Consider the following 16,788-nt stretch of genomic DNA (forward strand, 5'->3'; position numbering starts at 1 on the left):
CCGTTAAGGCGTCGGCATGCTACAGTTCGGCTGGTGCCTAGCAGAACTCAGCTAGGAGTGTGCTTGCTTACTCCCTTAAAAGACATTCATTTTTGCAGAGGAGACGTTTGAGCTTGGTGCAGTATTTCTCACTTAAAAGTATTAGTCTCTTGTTGAATGACAAGACTTTATTGAAGAACCAATACTGTTGACCAATCACCATCGAGGAGGCGTCGACTTCGGCTACTAACATCTAATAACAAACAAATGTCACACAATGTTGTCATATGCGCAGACTCTTCCCAACTGTTTCGGCTGGGATGCATGGAGACGCCTTTAGCGGTCCACCTACATCTCCCAAACAGACCCCCATGACTTCCAGTGTCTGTCAAGTCCTTTCCTCTCTCTAGCAGTACAGCCATTTGGTGCGACACTGCTCTGGTGCATTCTGCATAGCTAGGCCGGGTCACTTTTTCTTCTCTCCAACCCTTCTTCTTTTGCCTTTCCCTGGAATGGCCCGTTTCACAAATTGGAATAGGAAGCAATGTAACCAATCACAGCCCTCCTTTTACATCATTGCACTTCCTGCAAATCATCAGCAGAATGTGAAAATCCATGTTCACATTCCCTCTTGGTAATACTTACAAATTGGATCATAACTGTAAAAGTAGCAGAGATCTCACCCCGGGACTTTTTAATATGCCCGTAGAGTATATTATGATCAACAATATGTAGAAAAAAGTGACGATTCCAAAAATCTATTTTCAATATTCATGTTTATATTTTTCAATTATGCTTTTAGATACAAATGTCTGCTAGATATCAACAATCCTTCCTCCAAAACACCATTCTGTGGATTAAATATCAGGAAAATGCCCCAAATCATGGCCCTTTTTTGTTCCTGGCTTCATGAGGAATCACTCCTCTGTCTCTCGGTCTGTAAATCAGCTTTTGAAACGCTGCTCGCCTCAGCCTTGTTTTGCCAGCTTCTCTGCTCTGCCTGTCGTTGCAGTATTCAGCTTCCTGGGCGTGTTTCCTGTTGCTATTCTGGGGCTTCCTGTGTCCACGTGTCTTATTCAGATTCCTGGGCTGACAGAGAGACAGTTTCTCTACTCGTTTTCTCTCTCTCACCCCCCTCCCCTCTCTGTTCCATCTCATTCTCCCTCTCTCTCCTTCCCCCGTCTGCACATAGGTGATTTTTAATTCATGTACTTGAGAAAATTCAATCTGCTGACTAAGTGTGTTTGGATTTGCCTCAGTGAATTGTTTTGGAGCTGGTAAACCCAGCCTGCCTTTTGCTCTTGTGCACACACGTGTTCTCACGCTCTCTCTCATAAGCACACCCCTCCCTCCCCTCTCCCTCCAGTTCTGCTGGGCTGAGCTAGTTTTGCAGCACAAAGGCTGTGGCTAACTGCAGCACTGTCTGTCCTCTCCTCTGCTCCCTCTCTTCCTATGTGGTGTTTGCTTGGATGGGGAATTTAGATGCACCAAAACAGCTTATGATTTTGATTTTAAAGTAACGCTCTTTTAGATTAAATCACCTTTGTTTTTCTGCTCTGAGAAACAGTAGTTGTGTCAGTCAGTTGAAGGGCTTTGGCAGCGCCCTCTAGTCTACTTTGGGTTGTTCCTGGGTGTCTGTCATCGGTGTGAGGGGCGTTGCTCTGGAGAGGCAGGTAGGCAGGCAGGGCAGGCAGGCAGATAGGCAGGCAGATAGGCAGGCAGGTAGGCAGGTAGGTAGGTAGGTAGGTAGGTAGGTAGGTAGGTAGGTAGGTAGGCAGGCAGGCAGGCAGGTAGGCAGGCAGGCAGGCAGGTAGGCAGGCAGGCAGGCAGGCTCCAATTATATTTGACACATGCTCTGAATAGTCTAGTGAGTGAGTAGGGTCAGTGCAAGATAGTCAGTGCAGATAGTTCAGGTACATTTAATTGACTATTTAGTAATCTGTCTATTTAGCAGTCTTATGGCTTGGGGGTAGAAGCTGTCACAGAGCCTGTTGGTCTGAGAGCTGGTGCTCCGGTATCATGTATGGCTTTGGTGGCTGGTATCAGGCAGACAAGCTGTGGTTCCTCCCCCCCCCCCCCCCCCCCCCCCCCCCCCCAGATCATCCCCTACTATCAGGCAGGCTAGGCAGACCCTGGTCCCTCCCAGCCCCTTGTATCCCAGCACCCCTCACCCTGGCCTGGGCAGCTGCCTGCCTCACTGGGGCATCTGTGCTGAGTTCTGGGACTCTCCTCTACCATTGTGATCAGTACAAAAGCCCCCCCCCACACACACACACACCCTAGCCCCATTATTTACAGCAATCAGACCTCCCCCTCTCTCTCTGCTCTGTATTACACACAGGTTGCTGCAGTGTGTGTGTGACTGTTGCCAATAGAGAACCTCAATTAGGCAAATGTTTACAAACATATCTAGTCAGGTAGACTTATTTATTTCATGAATAAACATGTGACCCATCCGTGCTCTAAGCATAATCATCTAGAAATCGGAAAAGAACAGCTGAGCAATATTGATTTAGTTTATTATGCTGTTTGAAAAACCCCCAAACAGTTTTAATACCAATCTGTTATCTTTTCATACGATGTCCCCTTCCCACGTTCCTCCTCCACCTTGTCCATGAATTACAATCCCCACATGTTCTCCTGTATTAAGTAGCAGGCTTGTGGTGGTGTCGGGGGAGATGGGGCTGGGAAGGGACTAGTTCTGGAGGGGGAACATACCTTAGAGTATTAGGGCTTAAGAGGAGAGATCAGCACCTCTGTTGGGGCGTTACTGGCCCTGCTACCTGCCCTCAGGGCAGAAACTACAGGCTGGGAGGATTTTAAATTGAATTGCATGCCGACGTAATCAAGTATTCCCTGCTTGAATATTTGGATTTTCTACGATTGTTTAGGTCGACGCCTCAGTAAAGTGTTGTGGTGGATTGTATAGCGTGTGGTTGGCTTTGGGTTGTTCTGCTACCATTTGGTTGAATGAGTTTCTCTTGCTGTAGACTTGTGTTTCTGTAATGGTAATGGCTGCTGTGCTGTATGAGGCTGGGGCCTCTTCTCTTCTTCCTCTCTTTCTCCACTGTGGGATGGGAGTGCCCCCTTATGGTGGAGCTCAGCCTAGCCAACCCAGAGCTGGGGCTGTGGTTCTCTCTACACCCATCCTGGCCTACCCAGAACACCCTACCCCCGGCCCTGTACGCAGGGGACATCCCTTACCCTCTACCCTGACCACGAAGGGTCACCCCGGCCCTGTACGCAGGGGACATCCCTTACCCTCTACCCTGACCATGAAGGGTCACCCCGGCCCTGTACGCAGGGGACATCCCTTACCCTCTACCCTGACCACGAAGGGTCACCCCGGCCCTGTACGCAGGGGACATCCCTTACCCTCTACCCTGACCATGAAGGGTCACCCCGGCCTAACGCTGGTGTCCGAAAGTGGAGCCACATACTCACAGAGGCAAATCTGAAAATAGATAGTTGTTGTGATATTAAACCTGTAGAACGTCTGCAGTACAGTCGTCATGGTATCACCGTGATTGTATGGGTCCAGGTAGTGGATATGCACTGAAACAGTGGGGAGAAATCAATGGAAGTGAAATCGTGTGAGATGCTGTTTGATAGTGAAATGGGCTCATGGGAAAAGTAATTTCACCTCTTCTAATGAGAAGATCAGAGACATACATTACCATAGTAACGGGAGGTACGTGTAGTAACGGGAGGTACGTGTAGTAACGGGAGGTACGTGTAGTAACGGTAGGTACGTGTAGTAACGGTAGGTACGTGTAGTAACGGTAGGTACGTGTAGTAACGGTAGGTACGTGTAGTAACGGGAGGTACGTGTAGTAACGGTAGGTACGTGTAGTAACGGTAGGTACGTGTAGTAACGGGAGGTACGTGTAGTAACGGTAGGTACGTGTAGTAACGGTAGGTACGTGTAGTAACGGGAGGTACGTGTAGTAACGGGAGGTACGTGTAGTAACGGGAGGTACGTGTAGTAACGGGAGGTACGTGTAGTAACGGTAGGTACGTGTAGTAACGGGAGGTACGTGTAGTAACGGTAGGTACGTGTAGTAACGGTAGGTACGTGTAGTAACGGGAGGTACGTGTAGTAACGGTAGGTACGTGTAGTAACGGTAGGTACGTGTAGTAACGGGAGGTACGTGTAGTATTCACTTAGTAGACCAGTACTATGACTGACGTAAACAAACACTGCTGAATGCGTTTTTACCTCGTGTGTGTGTGTGTGTGTGTGTGTGTGTGTGTGTGTGTGTGTGTGTGTGTGTGTGTAATTAAAGTGTGTGTGTGCAGAGCTGGGAGGGAGGATGGCTTTGGTCTGGTTGAGCTTCCTGTAACAATGCCAGCTCCTCTTCATAGTAGCTGACTGCACCGTGACCCCGGCAGGCTCACAGGGAGGGAGGAGGGGGAGGGGCGGTGTCTGCACTAATGTGGAAACGCATGTGGAGTATGGTCACCATGGCAGCTCCAGAGAAGCAGCAACAAAAAATAATCGTATTTCTCCCCCCTCGTGTGTGTGTGTGTGTGAGATCCTCTTTGTGTACAGAGGACTGAGAACAGTAAACGTGACAGGCAGGGAGTGGATGAGCTAGCCAAAGAGGGAGCAAGAAAGCCGTAGGGAAATGGAGAGAGCGAGAGAGAGAGAGAGGGGGTTCATTGAGAGTCGGTGACTGTGAGCTGAACTCCTCCAGGACCCCCAGCCCACTAGTCCCCAGATCCTGTTCCACTAGCGGCGCTGACCCGGTCACAGCCCAGCCTCCAGATAGCAGCTAGGTTACATGATCTTACTGACTGCCTGGTGATATCATAGCACACTAACCACCTCCACTTTCCCCTACTTTCTGCTTCTCTTGGGCTGTGCCTTAAATGGCATCCTATTCTCAGTTTAGTGCACTACTTTTGACCTCGTCCCATAGAGCTCTGGTCAAAAGTAGTGCTCTAAATAGGGAATAAGGTACCATTGGGGACTGCCGTTGTATAAAAAGACTGTACAGTAGACGAATGGCCTGGAGTTTAGCTGGATGGATTTAGTGAAGTCATCTGTAAATACATTTGACTGTGAATGGAACTGGGATGGGAGCAGGAGACTGGAGCAGTATGGCAATGCTAGTGGCTGCTTTACACACTACACAGCTACTTAATATAATATGTGAAATTAGTCTCTTAACCTGTTTGGGCTGCAGGGGCAGTATTGAGTAGCCGAATAAAAGGTGCCCATTTCAAACGGCCTCGTACTCAATTCTTGCTCGTACAATATGCATATTATTATTACTATTGGATAGAAAACACTCTCTAGTTTCTAAAACCGTTTGAATTATATCTGTGAGTAAAACAGAACTCCTTTTGCAGCAAACTTCCTGACAGGAAGTGGAAAATCTGAAATCGATGCTCTCTTCTTGGGCCTGCCTATTAAAGTCCTTGATATTTATTCGTTTAGATGCACTTCATACGTCTTCCACTAGATGTCGACAAGCAGTGAGAGAAGAAATGGAGTGTGTAACTTGATCTGGGCTCGAATTAATGCTCTTTGTATGACGTGTCACCAGTTTCCTGTTTTCTGGAGAGCGCGTCAAGGGACCTGGATTTGCCTTCTGATAAGCTGTCGTTATGGACGACTAATATCTCCGGCTTTGATTTTATTTGATACAAGTGACAATATCATCGTAAAGTATGTTATTTCAATATAGTTTAATCAGATTATTGAAATTTTTTCGGGAGTTTTGCCGTGTTCCGTTCTCAGAGTTTGTTGACGATGGAGAGATTCGTGCCACTTGGCTAGTGTGCTTGCTAAATCGAGAGGGAAAAAGGCCGTTCTAAATCCAAACAACGATTGTTCCCGACAAAGGACCCCTTGTACAACATTCTGATGAAAGATCAGCAAAAGTAGGACCCATTTTATGATGCTATTTCATATATCTGTCGAACATGTTGTGCTAGTCGTTTGCGCCCAGCTTTTGGGTACTCTCTCGCTATACCTAAGCTGGATGTCGTAATGAAGTTATTTTTAGAATTCTAACACGGCGATTGCATTAAGAACTAGTGTATCTATCATTTCCTATACAACATGTATTTTTTAGTTATGTTTATGAATAGTTATTTGGTCAGAATATGTGTGTCAGAAAAGGTGTCAGAAAAATATCCGGACATTGTGGGAAAAAGATGCTACGTTAGCACAATGTATAACCACTGATTTCAGCTCTAAATATGCACATTTTCGAACAAAACATAAGTGTATGTATAACCTGATGTTATAGAACTGTCATCTGTCATCTGCTCGCTTTCAGGGCTCGCTCTCAGGGCTCCCTCTCAGGGCTCGCTCTCTCTTAGGGCCCTCTCTCTCTCTCTCAGGGCCCGCTCTCTCTCTCAGGGCCCGCTCTCTCTCTCAGGGCCCGCTCTCTCTCTCAGGGCCCGCTCTCTCTCTCAGGGCCCGCTCTCTCTCTCTCAGGGCCCGCTCTCTCTCGCAAAGCTCGCTCTCTCTCTCAGGCCCCGCTCTCTCTCTCAGGGCCCTCTCTCTTTCTCAGGGCCCTCTCTCTTTCTCAGGGCCCTCTCTCTTTCTCAGGGCCCGCTCTCTCTCTCAGGGCCCTCTCTCTCTCAGGGCTCGCTCTCTTTCTCAGGGCCCGCTCTCTCTCTGTGCCCGATCTCTCTCTCTGCCCGCTCTCTCTCTGTGTGTTCTCTCAGGGCTTGCTCTCTCTCTCAGGGCCCGCTCTCTCTCTCAGGGCCCGCTCTCTCTCGCAAAGCTCGCTCTCTCTCTCAGGCCCCGCTCTCTCTCTCAGGGCCCTCTCTCTTTCTCAGGGCCCGCTCTCTCTCTCAGGGCTCACTCTCTCTCTCAGGGCTCACTCTCTTTCTCAGGGCCCGCTCTCTCTCTCTGTGCCCGCTCTCTCTCTGCCCGCTCTCTCTCTGTGTGTTCTCTCAGGGCTCGCTCTCTCTCTCAGGGCTCGCTCTCTCTCTCAGGGCCCGCTCTCTCTCTGTGTGTTCTCTCAGGGCTCGCTCTCTTTCTCAGGGCCCGCTCTCTCTCTGTGCCCGCTCTCTCTCTCTGCCCGCTCTCTCTCTGTGTGTTCTCTCAGGGCTCGCTCTCTTTCTCAGGGCCCGCTCTCTCTCTCTCTCAGGGCCCGCTCTCTCTCTCAGGGCCCGCTCTCTCTCTCTCAGGGCCCGCTCTCTCTCGCAAAGCTCGCTCTCTCTCTCAGGCCCCGCTCTCTCTCTCAGGGCCCTCTCTCTTTCTCAGGGCCCGCTCTCTCTCTCAGGGCCCTCTCTCTCTCAGGGCTCGCTCTCTTTCTCAGGGCCCGCTCTCTCTCTCTGTGCCCGCTCTCTTTCTCATGGCCCGCTCTCTCTCTGTGTTCGCTCTCTCTCTCTGCCCGCTCTCTCTCTGTGTGTTCTCTCAGGGCTCGCTCTCTCTCTCAGGGCTCGCTCTCAGGGCTCCCTCTCAGGGCTCGCTCTCTCTTAGGGCCCTCTCTCTCTCTCAGGGCCCGCTCTCTCTCTCAGGGCCCGCTCTCTCTCTCAGGGCCCGCTCTCTCTCTCTCTCAGGGCCCGCTCTCTCTCTCTCTCAGGGCCCGCTCTCTCTCTCAGGGCCCGCTCTCTCTCGCAAAGCTCGCAGGCTCCATCTCTCAGGGCTCGCTCTTTCTTTCAGTGCTTGCTCTCTCTCAGGGCCCGCTCTCTCTCTCAGGGCCCGCTCTCTCTCTCAGGGCCCGCTCTCTCTCTCAGGGCCCTCTCTCTCTCTCTATGCTCGCTCTATTTCTCTCTCTCTCAGGGCTCTCTCTCAGGGCTCTCGCTCATGGCTCGCTCTCTCTCTCTCTCTCTCAGGGCTCGCTCTCCCTCTCAGGGCTCGCTCTCTCTCCCTCTCAGGGCTCGCTCTCTCTCCCTCTCAGGGCTCGCTCTCTCTCAGAGATCGCTCGCTCTCTCTCTCAGGGATCGCTCGCTCTCTCTCTCTCAGGGATCGCTCGCTCTCTCTCTCTCTCTCTCTCTCAGGGCTCGCTCTCTCTCTCTCTCAGGGCTCGCTCTCTTTCTCTCTCTCTCTCTCAGGGCTCGCTCTCTCTCTCAGGGCTCGCTCTCTCAGGGCTCTCTCTCTCTCTTTCTCTCTGGGCTCGATCTCGCTCTCTCTCTCTGGGCTCGCCATCGCTTTCTCTCTCTGGGCTCGTTCTCGCTCTCTTTCAGGGCGCGCACTTGCTCTCTCTTGCTTTCTATCTCGCTTTCTCTCAGGGCTTGCTGTCGCTCTCGCTCTCTCAGGGCTCGCTCTCAGGTCTCGCTCTCTGGGCTTGTTCTCGGGGCTCGCTCTCAGGGCTCACTCTCTCTTTCAGAGCTCACTCTCTTTTTCACGGCTCGCTCTCTCTCTCTCAGGGCTCGCTTTCAGGGCTAGCTCTCAGGGCTCCCTCTCTCTGGGCTCGCTCTTCTTTTCAGGGCTTGCTCTCTCTTAGGGCCCTCTCTCTTTCCCAGGGCCCGGTCTCTCTCTCTATGTGACCGCTCTCTCTCTCTCTGTGCCCGCTCTCTCTCTCAGGGCACGCTCTCTCTCTCAGGGCCCGCTCTCTCTCTCAGGGCCCACTCTCTCAGGGCCCGCTCTCTCTCTCAGGGCCCGGTCTCTCTCTCTCTGTGCCCGCTCTCTCTCTCTGTGCTCGCTCTCTCTCTCTGTGCCCGCTCTCTCTCTCAGGGCCCGCTCTCTCTCTCTCTGTGCTCGCTCTCTCTCTATACCGCTCTCTCTCTGTGCCCGCTCTCTCTCTCTGTGCCCGCTTTCTCTCTCAGGGCTCGCTCTCTCTCAGGGCTCGCCCGCTCTCTCTCTCAGGGCTCGCTCGCTCTCTCTCTCAGGGCTCGCTCTCTCTCTCTCTCAGGGCTCGCTCGCTCTCTCTCAGGGCTTGCTCTCCCTGTCAGGGCTTGCTCTCCCTGTCAGGGTTCGCTCTCAGGGCTCGCTCTCAGGGCTTACTCTCAGGGCTCGTTCTCGCTCTCTCTCTCAGGGCTTGCTCTCCCTCTCAGGGCTCCTTCAGGGCTTGCTCTCAGGGCTTGCTCTCTGGGCTCGTTCTCGCTCTCTCTCTCAGGGCGCGCACTTGCTCTCTCTTGCTTTCTATCTCGCTTTCTCTCAGGGCTTGCTGTCGCTCTCTCCCTCAGGGCTCGCTCTCAGGTCTCGCTCTCGGGGCTCTGTTCTCGGGGCTCGCTCTCAGGGCTCCCTCTCTCTCTTCGGGGCTCCCTCTCTTCTCAGGGCCCGCTCTCTCTCTCAGGGCCCGCTCTCGCTCTCTCAGGGCTCCCTCTCTCTCTGGGCTCGCTCTCTCTCTCAGGTGCTCGCTCGGCCCTCTCTCTTCTCAGGGCCCTCTCTCTCTCAGGGCTCGCTCTCTCTCTCAGGCCCCGCTCTCTCTATCAGGGCCCTCTCTCTCTCAGGGCTCGCTCTCTCTCTCAGGGCCCGCTCTCTCTCTGTGCCCGCTCTCTCTCTCTCAGGGCCTTGTCTCTCTCTCAGGGCTCTCTCTCTCTCTCAGGGCTCTCTCTCTCTCTCTCTCTCTCTCAGGGCTCGCTCTCTCTCTCAGGGCTCGCTCTCTCTCAGGGCTCGCTGTCTCTCTCAGGGCTTGCTCTGTCTCTCTCAGGGATCGCTCGCTCTCTCTCAATCATTGATCGCTCGCTCTCTCCCTCTCAGGGCTCTCTCTCTCTCTCTCTCTCTCTCTCTCTCTCGCCCTCGCTCTCTCAGGGTCCTCGCTCTTCTCTCTCAGGGCTCGCTCTCTCTCTCTGTCTCTCAGGGCTCTCTCTCTCTCTCTCTCTCTCTCTCAGGGCTCGCTCGCTCTCTCTCTCAGGGCTCGCTCTCTCTCTCTCAGGGCTCGCTCTCTCTCTCTCTCTCAGGGCTCCTGCTCTCTCTCTCAGGGCTCGCTCTCTCTCTCGGGCTCTCTCTCTCTCTCGCTCTCTCTCAGGGCTCCTCTCTCTCTCTCAGTGCTCGCTCTCTCTCTCTCTCTCGGCTCTCTCTCTCTCTCTCTCAGGGCTCGCTCGCTCTCTCTCTCAGGGCTCCCTCTCTCTCTCTCAGGGCTCTCTCTCTCTCTCTCTCTCAGGGCTCCCTTGTGCTCTCTCTCTCAGGGCTCGCTCTCCCTCTCAGGGCTCTCTCTCTCTCTCTCAGGGCGCGCACCTACTCTCTCTCTTGCTTTCTATCTCGCTTTCTCTCAGGGCTCGCTGTGCTCTCTCTCTCAGGGCCTCGCTCTCTCCTCTCAGGGCTCTCTCTCTCTCTCTCGGGCTCCTCTCTCTCGCTCTCAGGGCCCGCTCCTCTCTCTCAGGGCTCCGCTCTCTCTCTCAGGGCTCCGCTCTCTCTCTCAGGGCTCGCTCTCTCTCTCAGGGCTCCCTCTCTCTCTCTCTGGGCTCCCTCTCTCTCTCCGCTCTCTCGCTCTCTCTCTCAGGTCTCCCTCTCTCTCTCTCTCTCAGGGCTGGCTCGCTCTCTCTCTCTTTCAGGGCTCTCTCTCTCTGTGCTCTCTCTCTCTCTCTCTGTGCTCTCTCTCTCTCTCTCTCTCTCTCTCTCCTCCTCTCTCTCTCTCTGTGCCCGCTCTCTCTCTCATTACCTCTCTCTCTCATTACCGCTCTCTCTCTCTGTACCGCTCTCTCTCTCTGTGCTCTCTCTCTCTCTCTGTACCGCTCTCTCTCTCTGTGCTCGCTCTCTCTCTCTGTGTTCTCTCAGGGCCCGCTTTCTCTCTCAAGGCCCGCTTTCTCTCTCAGGGCCCGCTTTCTCTCTCAGGGCCTGCTCTCTCTCTCAGGGCCCGCTCTCTCTCTCAGGGCCCGCTCTCTCTCTCAGGGCCCGCTCTCTCTCTCAGGGCCCGCTCTCTCTCTCAGGGCCCGCTCTCTCTCTCAGGGCCCGCTCTGCTCGCTCTCAGGGCTCGCATCGCTCTCTCTCTCAGGGCTCGCATCCTCTCTCTCTGGGCTCGCTCGCTCTCTCTCAGGCTCGCTCTCTCTCTTCAGGGCTCGTCTCTTTCAGGGCTCTCTCTCTCTTTCAGGGCTCTCTCTCGCTCTCAGGGCTCTCTCAGGGCTCTCTCTCTCTCCTCTCGCCCCTCTCTCAGGGCTCTCTCTCTCTCAGGGCTCGCTCGCTCTCTCTCTCAGGGCTCTCTCTCTCTCAGGGCTCGCTCTCTCTCTCTCTCCCTCAGGGCTCGCTCTCTCTCTCCCTCAGGGCTCGCTCGCTCTCTCTCCCTCAGGACTCGCTCTCTCTCTCTCTCCCTCAGGGCTCGCTCTCTCTCTCTCTCCCTCAAGGCTCGCTCGCGCTCTCAGCCCTCAGGGCTCGCTCTCAGGGCTCGCTCGCTCTTTCTCTCTCATTTCTCGTTCTCGCTCTCTCTCTCAGGGCGCGCACTTGCTCTCTCTCTTGCTTTCTATCTCGCTTTCTCTCAGGGCTTGCTGTCGCTCTCTCTCTCAGGGCTCGCTCTCAGGTCTCTCTCTCAGGGCTCGCTCTCAGGGCTCCCTCTCTCAGGGCCCGTTCTCTCTCAGGGCCCGTTCTCTCTCTGGGCCCGCTCTCTCGTAGGGCCCGCTCTCTCTTAGGGCCCGCTCTCTCTCTCAGGGCCCGCTCTCTCTCTCAGGGCTCGCTCTCGCTCTCCTCAGGGCTCGCTATCGCTCTTCTCTCTCAGGTCTCCCTCTCTCTCTCTCTCAGGTCTGGCTCGCTCTCTCTCTCTTTCAGGGCTCGCTCGCTCTCTCTCTCTCTCAGGGCTCCCTCACTCTCTCTCTCTCTCAGGGCTGGCTCGCTCGCTTTCTCTCAGGGCCCGCTCTCTCTCTCTGTGCTCGCTCTCTCTCTCTCTCTCAGGGCTCCCTTGTGCTCTCTCTCTCAGGGCTCGCTCTCCCTCTCAGGGCTCTCTGTCGCTCTCCCTCTCAGGGCTCGCTCTCAGGTCTCGCTCTCGGGGCTTGTTCTCGGGGCTCGCTCTCAGGGCTCACTCTCTCTTTCAGGGCTCACTCTCTTTCACGGCTCTCTCTCTCTCTCAGGGCTCCCTCTCTCAGGGCTCCCTCTCTCAGGGCTCCCTCTCTCAGGGCTCCCTCTCTCAGGGCTCGCTCTTTCTTTCAGGGCTCGCTCTTTCTTTCAGGGCTTGCTCTCTCTTAGGGCCCGCTCTCTCTCTCAGGGCCCGCTCTCTCTCTCTGTGCTCTCTCTCTCTCTCTCTGTGCTCTCTCTCTCTCTCTCTCTCTCTCTCTCTCTCTCTCTCTCTCTCTCTCTGTGCCCGCTCTCTCTCTCATTACCTCTCTCTCTCATTACCGCTCTCTCTCTCTGTACCGCTCTCTCTCTCTGTGCGCTCTCTCTCTCTCTCTCTGTACCGCTCTCTCTCTCTCTGTACCGCTCTCTCTCTCTGTGCTCGCTCTCTCTCTCTGTGTTCTCTCAGGGCCCGCTTTCTCTCTCAAGGCCCGCTTTCTCTCTCAGGGCCCGCTTTCTCTCTCAGGGCTTGCTCTCTCTCTCAGGGCTCGCTCTCTCTCTCAGGGCCCGCTCTCTCCCTCAGGGCCCGCTCTCTCTCTCAGGGCCCGCTCTCTCTCTCAGGGCCCGCTCTCTCTCTCAGGGCCCGCTCTCGCTCGCTCTCTGGGCTCGCCATCGCTCGCTCTCTGGGCTCGCCATCGCTCTCTCTCTGGTCTCGCTCGCTCTCTCTTTCAGGGCTCGCTCTCTCTTTCAGGGCTCTCTGTCTCTTTCAGGGCTCTCTCTCTCTTTCAGGGCTCTCTCTCGCTCTCAGGGCTAGCTCTCAGGGCTCTCTCTCTTTCTCTCTCTCGCAGGACCCGCTCTCTCAGGGCCCGCTCTGTCTCTCTCAGGGCTCGCTCTCTCTCTCAGGGCTCGCTCTCTCTCTCTCTTTCTCTATGGGCTCGCTCGCTCTCTCTGGGCTCGTTCTCGCTCTCTCTCTCAGGGCTCGCTTTCTCTCTCTCTCAGGGCTTGCTCGCTCTCAGGTCTCGCTCTCGGGTCTTGTTTTCGGGGCTCGCTCTCAGGGCTCACTCTCTTTTTCAGGGCTCTCTCTCTTTCACGGCTCTCTCTCTCAGGGCTCCCTCTCTCAGGGCTCGCTCTCAGGGCTCCCTCTCTCAGGGCTCGCTCTTTCTTTCAGGGCTTGCTCTCTCTTAGAGCTTGCTCTCTTTCTCAGGGCCCGCTCTCTCTCTCAGGGCCCGCTCTGTCTGTCAGGGCCCCCTCTCTCTCTCTGTACCTCTCTCTCTCTCTGTGCCCGCTCTCTCTCTGTGTTCTCTCAGGGCCCGCTCTCTCTCTCAGGCCCCGCTCTCTCTCTCAGGGCCCGCTCTCTCTCTCAGGGCCCGCTCTCTCTCTCAGGGCCCGCTCTCTGTCTCAGGGCCCGCTCTCTCTCTCAGGGCCCGCTCTCTCTCTCAGGGCCCGCTCTGTCTCTCTGGGCCCGCTCTCTCTCTCAGGGCCCGCTCTCTCTCTCAGGGCTCGCTCTCTCTCTCAGGGCTCGCTCTCTCTCTCAGGGCTCCCTCTCTCTCTCTCTCTCTTTCTCTATGGGCTCGCTCTCTCTCTCTGGGCTCGCCATCGCTCTCTCTCTCAGGGCCCGCTCTCTCTCTCAGGGCTCGCTCTCTCTCTCGCTCTCAGGGCTAGCTCTCAAGGCTCTCTCTCTCTCGCAGGACCCGCTCTCTCTCTCAGGGCCCGCTTTCTCTTTCTTAGGGCCTGCTTTCTCTCTCTCAGGGCCTGCTTTCTCTCTATCAGGGCCCGCTTTCTCTCTCTCAGGGCCCGCTTTCTCTCTCTCAGGGCCCGCTTTCTCTCTCTCAGGGCCCGCTCTCTCTCTCAGGGCCCGCTCTCTCTCTCAGGGCCCGCTCTCTCTCTCAGGGCCCGCTCTCTCTCTCAGGGCCCGCTCTCTCTCTCAGGGCTCGCTCTGTCTCTCTCTCAGGGATCGATCTCTCTCTCTCTCAGGGATCGATCTCTCTCTCTGAGGGCTCGCTCTCTCTCTCTCTCCCTCAGGGCTTGCTCTCTCTCTCTCAGGGCTTGCTCGCTCTCTCTCTCTCAGGGCTCGCTCGCTCTCTCTCTCTCAGGGCTCTCTCTCTCTCAGGGCTCGCTCGCTCTCTCTCTCAGGGCTCTCTCTCTCTCAGGGCTCGCTCTCTCTCTCTCTCCCTCAGGGCTCGCTCTCTCTCTCCCTCAGGGCTCGCTCGCTCTCTCTCCCTCAGGACTCGCTCTCTCTCTCTCTCCCTCAGGGCTCGCTCTCTCTCTCTCTCCCTCAAGGCTCGCTCGCGCTCTCGCCCTCAGGGCTCGCTCTCAGGGCTCGCTCGCTCTTTCTCTCTCATTTCTCGTTCTCGCTCTCTCTCTCAGGGCGCGCACTTGCTCTCTCTCTTGCTTTCTATCTCGCTTTCTCTCAGGGCTTGCTGTCGCTCTCTCTCTCAGGGCTCGCTCTCAGGTCTCTCTCTCAGGGCTCGCTCTCAGGGCTCCCTCTCTCAGGGCCCGTTCTCTCTCAGGGCCCGTTCTCTCTCTGGGCCCGCTCTCTCGTAGGGCCCGCTCTCTCTTAGGGCCCGCTCTCTCTCTCAGGGCCCGCTCTCTCTCTCAGGGCTCGCTCTCGCTCTCTCTCAGGGCTCGCTATCGCTTTCTCTCTCAGGTCTCCCTCTCTCTCTCTCTCAGGGCTGGCTCGCTCTCTCTCTCTTTCAGGGCTCGCTCGCTCTCTCTCTCTCTCAGGGCTCCCTCACTCTCTCTCTCTCTCAGGGCTGGCTCGCTCGCTTTCTCTCAGGGCCCGCTCTCTCTCTCTGTGCTCGCTCTCTCTCTCTCTCTCAGGGCTCCCTTGTGCTCTCTCTCAGGGCTCGCTCTCCCTCTCAGGGCTCTCTGTCGCTCTCCCTCTCAGGGCTCGCTCTCAGGTCTCGCTCTCGGGGCTTGTTCTCGGGGCTCGCTCTCAGGGCTCACTCTCTCTTTCAGGGCTCACTCTCTTTCACGGCTCTCTCTCTCTCTCAGGGCTCCCTCTCTCAGGGCTCCCTCTCTCAGGGCTCCCTCTCTCAGGGCTCCCTCTCTCAGGGCTCCCTCTCTCAGGGCTCCCTCTCTCAGGGCTCGCTCTTTCTTTCAGGGCTTGCTCTCTCTTAGGGCCCGCTCTCTCTCTCAGGGCCCGCTCTCTCTCTCTGTGCTCTCTCTCTCTCTCTGTGCTCTCTCTCTCTCTCTCTCTCTCTCTCTCTCTCTCTCTCTCTCTCTCTCTGTGCCCGCGCTCTCTCTCATTACCTTTCTCTCTCATTACCGCTCTCTCTCTCTGTACCGCTCTCTCTCTCTGTGCGCTCTCTCTCTCTCTCTCTGTACCGCTCTCTCTCTCTCTGTACCGCTCTCTCTCTCTGTGCTCGCTCTCTCTCTCTGTGTTCTCTCAGGGCCCGCTTTCTCTCTCAAGGCCCGCTTTCTCTCTCAGGGCCCGCTTTCTCTCTCAGGGCTTGCTCTCTCTCTCAGGGCTCGCTCTCTCTCTCAGGGCCCGCTCTCTCCCTCAGGGCCCGCTCTCTCTCTCAGGGCCCGCTCTCTCTCTCAGGGCCCGCTCTCTCTCTCAGGGCCCGCTCTCGCTCGCTCTCTGGGCTCGCCATCGCTCGCTCTCTGGGCTCGCCATCGCTCTCTCTCTGGTCTCGCTCGCTCTCTCTTTCAGGGCTCGCTCTCTCTTTCAGGGCTCTCGTCTCTTTCAGGGCTCTCTCTCTCTTTCAGGGCTCTCTCTCGCTCTCAGGGCTAGCTCTCAGGGCTCTCTCTCTTTCTCTCTCTCGCAGGACCCGCTCTCTCAGGGCCCGCTCTGTCTCTCTCAGGGCTCGCTCTCTCTCTCAGGGCTCGCTCTCTCTCTCTCTTTCTCTATGGGCTCGCTCGCTCTCTCTGGGCTCGTTCTCGCTCTCTCTCTCAGGGCTCGCTTTCTCTCTCTCTCAGGGCTTGCTCGCTTTCAGGTCTCCCTCTCGGGTCTTGTTTTCGGGGCTCGCTCTCAGGGCTCACTCTCTCTTTCAGGGCTCTCTCTCTTTCACGGCTCTCTCTCTCAGGGCTCCCTCTCTCAGGGCTCGCTCTCAGGGCTCCCTCTCTCAGGGCTCGCTCTTTCTTTCAGGGCTTGCTCTCTCTTAGAGCTTGCTCTCTTTCTCAGGGCCCGCTCTCTCTCTCAGGGCCCGCTCTGTCTGTCAGGGCCCCCTCTCTCTCTCTGTACCTCTCTCTCTCTCTGTGCCCGCTCTCTCTCTGTGTTCTCTCAGGGCCCGCTCTCTCTCTCAGGCCCCGCTCTCTCTCTCAGGGCCCGCTCTCTCTCTCAGGGCCCGCTCTCTGTCTCAGGGCCCGCTCTCTGTCTCAGGGCCCGCTCTCTCTCTCAGGGCCCGCTCGCTCTCTCAGGGCCCGCTCTCTCTCTCTGGGCCCGCTCTCTCTCTCAGGGCCCGCTCTCTCTCTCAGGGCTCGCTCTCTCTCTCAGGGCTCGCTCTCTCTCTCAGGGCTCGCTCTCTCTCTCTCTCTCTTTCTCTATGGGCTCGCTCTCTCTCTCTGGGCTCGCCATCGCTCTCTCTCTCAGGGCCCGCTCTCTCTCTCAGGGCTCGCTCTCTCTCTCGCTCTCAGGGCTAGCTCTCAAGGCTCTCTCTCTCTCGCAGGACCCGCTCTCTCTCTCAGGGCCCGCTTTCTCTTTCTTAGGGCCTGCTTTCTCTCTCTCAGGGCCTGCTTTCTCTCTATCAGGGCCCGCTTTCTCTCTCTCAGGGCCCGCTTTCTCTCTCTCAGGGCCCGCTTTCTCTCTCTCAGGGCCCGCTTTCTCTCTCACAGGGCCCGCTCTCTCTCTCAGGGCCCGCTCTCTCTCTCAGGGCCCGCTCTCTCTCTCAGGGCCCGCTCTCTCTCTCAGGGCCCGCTCTCTCTCTCAGGGCTCGCTCTGTCTCTCTCTCAGGGATCGATCTCTCTCTCTCTCAGGGATCGATCTCTCTCTCTGAGGGCTCGCTCTCTCTCTCTCTCCCTCAGGGCTTGCTCTCTCT

The 16,788-nt window shown here is 56.1% G+C and overlaps 1 protein-coding gene across 3 annotated transcripts in view; it reads left to right on the forward strand.

The window, feature by feature from the left end:
* Nucleotides 1–16,788, forward strand: part of LOC129820022 (AT-rich interactive domain-containing protein 1A-like) — a 112,196-nt gene that overhangs the window by 34,912 nt on the left and 60,496 nt on the right. The window lies entirely within an intron of this gene.

The sequence above is a fragment of the Salvelinus fontinalis genome, chromosome 22 (assembly GCF_029448725.1).
Source record: "Salvelinus fontinalis isolate EN_2023a chromosome 22, ASM2944872v1, whole genome shotgun sequence".
NCBI lineage: Eukaryota > Metazoa > Chordata > Actinopteri > Salmoniformes > Salmonidae > Salvelinus > Salvelinus fontinalis.